Here is a 5,733-nt window from a genome sequence, read left to right as displayed (position 1 = left end):
ACTTTCCTGCAACCTGCCTCACTCAATGTGGAACGGATTCTATTATTGACTTACCTTTTATCCAGAATCTAGAATCTCCAGTTGGGAAACTAGCTCCAGCCAGCTAACTAGCTACTTGCTATTAGCCACGGCTAGCGGTGTTTCACCCAGAACATAGGATTTTTTTTCCGCAGGATTAATTTTAATCACTGGACATTGATCACCGGATATTCGGCCAGTCTGCACAGCGTTATCGACCCAGAACATATCAGTTCTTCCGCCGGAATCACTGATTCACTGGACCTTTAACTCCGGATTCATCGCCACCAGCTGGCTACAACAAAACGGACGCTGTGGTCTGGCTAATCAACCTGAGCTAGGCCCATCTCCCGGCTATCTACCTCTCCCTATCAACTGGACGGGACCACCTAGATTGACGCGGGCCCCGCCGATCCTACACGACTGGTCTGCCGACGAAATCGTCTGATGTGGTTACTGACGTAACCACGAAGATTCCATCCATCTGCTAGCCCTGGCCGTTAGCACACGCTTACTCACTAAACTGAACTAGCTACTGAACTAGCTACTTGCTATTGCCACAGCTGGCGGTGTTTCACCAGAACATTTGATTTTTTTTTTCTTCCGCGGGATTGGTTTTAATCACTGGACATTGATCGCCGGATATTCGGACAGTCAGCACTGGCGCGTTGTCGACCCAGAACATATCAGTTTTTCCGTCGCTACCAGCTGGCTACAACAAAACGGACGTAGCACCACGCTAGCCGTGGCCTCTTGCTTCACTGGCGCTTCACCACCGGACCTTGTGATAACTCAGCTATACAGCTGATATCTGCTGGACTGTTCCTTTTTACGGTACTACATCCTGTTTATGTTTAGCCTCAGCCCAAACATGGTTAGTTTATTGTTGTTTCGGTTATTTCTAATTGTACTATATCACTGTAGACCCCCAGCCTAGCTGAACCTGGGCCTTGGTTAGCCCCTTTGTCCCTCCACCCATACACTCAGAGACCGACTCAATTGATGCCTCTAGAGATACTATCTCTTCGGTGTTACCCAACGCTTAGGTTTGCCTCCACTTTACTCATGTCCTTCCATATCCTTGTCTGTTCATAATGCCCTGAATCTTTTCTATAACACCCGGAAATCTGCCCCCTTTTATTCTATGTACCCAACGCGACTAGAAGACCAGTTCTTAAAGCCTTTAGCCGTATCCTTATTCTAGTCCTCCTCTGTTCCTCTGGTGATGTAGAGGCTAACCCAGGCCCTGTAGCCCCCAGTATCACTCCTACTCCCCAGGAGCTATCATTTGTTGACTTCTGTAATCTCAAAAGTCTTGGTTTCTTGCACATAAATATCAGAAGTCTACTTCCTAAGTTTGAGTTATTCACTGCGTTAGCACACTCTGCCAACCCTGATGTTCTAGCAGTGTCTGAATCCTGGCTCAGGAAGGCCACCAAAAATTCTGAAATTTCCATCCCCAACTATAACATTTTCCGTCTAGATAGAACTGCCAAAGGGGTGGAGTTGCAATCTACTGTAGAGATAGCCTGCAGAGCTCTATCATACTATCCAGGTCTGTGCCCAAACAGTTTGAGCTTCTACTTCTAAAAATCCACCTTTCCAGAAATAAGTCTCTCACTGTTGCCGCTTGCTACAGACCCCCCTCAGCCCCCCAGCTGTGCCCTGGACACCATATGTAGAATTGATTGCCCCCATTTTATCCTCTGAGTTTGTACTGCTTGGTGACCTAAATTGGGATATGCTTAATACCCCAGCCATCCTACAATCCAAGCTAGATGCCCTCAACCTCACGCAAATTATCAACGAACCTACCAGGTACAACCCTAAATCCTTAAACATGGGTACCCTCACAGATATCATCCTGACTAATATACCCTCTAAATACACCTCAGCTGTCTTCAACCAGGATCTCAGCGATCACTGCCTTATTGCCTGCGTCCGTAACGGTCCGCGGTCAAACGACCACCCTCATCACTGTCAAACGCTCCCTAAAACACTTTAGCGAGGAGGCCTTCCTAATTGACCTGGCCCAGGTATCCTGGATGGATATAGATCTCATTCCGTCAGTAGAGGATGCCTGGTTGTTCCTTAAAGTAATTTCCTCTCAATCTTAAATAAACATGCCCCCATTCAAAAATACAGAACTAAGAACCGATATAGCCCTGGTTCTCCTCAGACTTGACTGCCCTTGACCAGCACAAAAACATCCTGTGGCGTACAGCATTAGCATCAAATAGCCCCGCGATATGCAACTTTTCAGGGAAGTTAGGAACCAATATACACAAGCAGTCAGGAAAGCAAAGGCTAACTTTTTCAAACAGAAATTTGCATCCTGTAGCACTAACTCCAAAAGTTTTTGGGACACTGTAAAGTCCATGGAGAATAAGAGCACTTCCTCCCAGCTGCCCACTGCACTGAGGCTAGAAACACTATCACCACCGATAAATCTACAATAATCGAAATTTCAACAAGCATTTTGCTACAGCTGGCCATGCTTTCCATCTGGCTACCACTAACCCGGCCACCAACTCTGCACCCTCTGCTGCAACTTGCCCATGCCCCCCGCTTCTCCTTCACACAATTTCAGACAGTTGATGTTTTGAAAGCGCTGCAAAATCTGGACCCCTACAAATCAGCTGGGCTAGACAATCTGGACCCTTTCTTCCTAAAACTAGCCGCCGAAATTGTCGCAACCCCTATTACTAGTCTGTTCAACCTCTCTTTCATAACGTCTGAGATCCCCAGGGATTGGAAAGCTGCCGCGGTCATCCCCCTCTTCAAAGGGGGTGACACTCTAGATCCAAACTGCTACAGACCTATATCCATCCTGCCCTGCCTTTCAAAAGTATTCGAAAGTCAAGTTAACAAACAGATCATCGACCATTTCCCGAATACCACCGTACCTTCTCCGCTATGCAATCCGGTTTCGAGCTGGTCACGGGTGCACTTCAGCCACGCTCAAGGTCCTAAAACGATATTATAACCGCGATTGATAATAGACAGTACTGTGCAGCCGTCTTCATCGACCTGGCCAAGGCTTTCGACTCTGTCAACCACCGCATTCTTATTGGCAGACTAAATAGCCTTGGTTTCTCAAATGAACTGCCTCGCCTGGTTCACCAACTACTTCTCAGATAGAGTTCAGTGTGTCAAATCGGAGGGCCTGTTGTCTGGACCTATGGCAGTCTCTATGGGGTGCCACAGGGTTCAATTCTTGGGCCGACACTTTTCTCCGTGTATATCAATGATGTCGCTCTTGCTGCTGGTGACTCTCAGATCCACCTCTACGCAGACGACACCATTTTGTATACATCTGGCCCTTCATTGGACACTGTGTTAACAAACCTCCAAACGAGCTTCAATGCCATACAACAATCCTTCAGTAGCCTTCAACTGCTCTTAAACACTATGTGATGTCACGAGAGGCTACACAGCTTTCAGCGGGATTGCCCAAGTAGTGCAGGGAGACCAGGTTCAACCAAAACAAGGATTTTATTAACCGTCTTCGGCAACTAACGAAATTATAACACAATTCTCTTCTTCCCAGAGCCCACACTCCAGACCGTGTCTCTTCCCTTCCAAACAACCCCAGCCCATCAGCCCCTCCAGGACACAGCCTCTCGTGACATCACACATCCCCCTCCTCGGGACCGACGTCCTCGTCGGGGTAAAGGCAGCGAAGAAGGCATCACGCCGGGACAGGGCGTCCGCATTGCCGTGGTGCTTGCCAGCCTGCTCTCTCTTCAACTCCTCCACCTCTAGGACCAGGGACTCAGCCTCCTGTTGTCTCTCCTTGAGTTTCTTACTGAACATCAGCCTTGGTTTTAGCAGAGTTTAGCTTCTGTTGAGCAGCTTTCAGTTCCTTCTCTCTCTTTGCCTCCGCATTCTTCATCTTGTTCTCCAACACCTTGTACTTCTCCTCTGCCTTCTTCTGGACCTCCTTACTACTGCGCAGGGTCTCCTCACACTCCTCGATGGTCCTGCGCAGCCTCTCCAGCTCCTCCTGTTGCTTATGGAAGGAGCTCTGTTGGAGTTTAGCCTGGAGGATATCTAACTCTTCTGTCTTCATGTCTAACTGTTGCTTTAACAAACGATACCTCTCAGCGGTCCCCTTCAGACCAGACAGTTCTTTGTCGAGATTCTGTAGCTCCCGTCTCTGTGTCGGTCTGGGCACCTGCCATCCCTATCAGAGCCGGGCGGAGTGAGTAATTCGGAGGATTGCACGGAGCCTTCCCAGGATGAGTCTTGCCTCTCCGTTTCCGAGGTACTCGGGTTATCCTCTCCTGAGACTCTCTCCAGAGTGGGTAAAAGGCTGGGCAGTCTCGTCCAATTAGGACAGGGACGGGGAGGGAATCAACCACCCCGCCGTCGTGTGTATGGTTCCCCGTGTGCTGGTCATTGTAAGTTCAGTAATGGGGTATTCTCTGGTGTCCCCATGGACACAGGGAAACTGGGAGGACTTTCCCCGGGGTCAGACACGTTGGGCCACCAAATCCTTACGCACCAGGGTGGCCCGGCTACCAGAATCCAGTAAGGCCTCCACATCATGGTGATTCACAGTTACCGGGCAGGTGGGGGGTCGATCTGGGCCGCCATCTACGACTCCCAAGAGCGAGGCAAACGGTGTGTGGGTGCTGAGCTGGAGGACTCCGCAGTGGGCATAGGTTCATCGGCTGGTTTCCCACACTGCCAGGAGATATGTCCCATCTCCCCACACCGGTAACACTGTCGAGTTTCCCCCTCTGGTGTACTCTTCTTGGACCCGCCTGGTTTCTGGCTCCCCCTGGAGCCGGGATAAGTCCTGACGTGGCTGGGTTCGAGACCTTGGGGTCCTTTGGACGGGTTCTTCCCATTTGTGGTGGGGCCGCCCTCCTGGGGTCTTTTTCCCGGGGAAGCATTCAGCATCTCCGCTGTGGCCTGGTACTTTTCCACAGCTTCCACGGTCGATCAGCCGTGGTCAAGGCCTGTTGACTGATTAACCGTTTGCCTCATGAGGCAGGGCGCGTAGGTAACGATCCACCACAACGGCCTCCACCACCGCCGCTGCTGTATTCCTCTGCGGATCCAGCCATTTCCTTGCGATCGGACAAGTTCATGCATCTGCGCCCGAGGAGGTTGGTCTGGTTGGAAGGTCCAACTGTGAAAGCTGGGCCATACCAAACTTTGTGAGTCCATATCTGCTGAGGATCTCAGACTTCAGGGCATCATAGTCAGTAACCTGGTCAGGGCCCAGGTCCCGGACAGCATTCAGCGATTCCCGGTTAGAAAGGGGGCTAACAGACCAACCCACTGTTGCTTGGGCCAGGCTTCCCTAGTGGCCGTGGCCTCAAATGCATGCAGGTATGCCTCAATGTCATCGGTAGCTCCCATCTTAGATATAAAGTCACTTGCCTTTATTGGGCGGGTATTTTGGACCACCCTCTGTCTCTGCAACTGCAATTCCTCTGCCTTCAGAAGGTTGGCTTTCTTTTGCTCCTCCAAGAGAGCCACGTTTGCTTGCATCTGGGCTTGCTGGCCAGCAACAAGGGGCTTTCAATATGTCCTCCATTTCAGTCGGGCGGGGAGCCTACGCCAACTTGGAAAACTGGGTGATCAAACCTTCGGTATCCTCCTCTGACATGCACTATTAACGCTTGAGCGTGCCCGTATTCTCCGACCACCTGTGATGTCACGAGGGCTACACAGCTTTCAGCGAGTTAGCAATACGTGGCC

Source organism: Coregonus clupeaformis, chromosome 1, assembly GCF_020615455.1.
Source record: "Coregonus clupeaformis isolate EN_2021a chromosome 1, ASM2061545v1, whole genome shotgun sequence".
Classification (NCBI taxonomy): domain Eukaryota; kingdom Metazoa; phylum Chordata; class Actinopteri; order Salmoniformes; family Salmonidae; genus Coregonus; species Coregonus clupeaformis.
Note: the sequence above shows the minus strand (reverse complement) of the source record.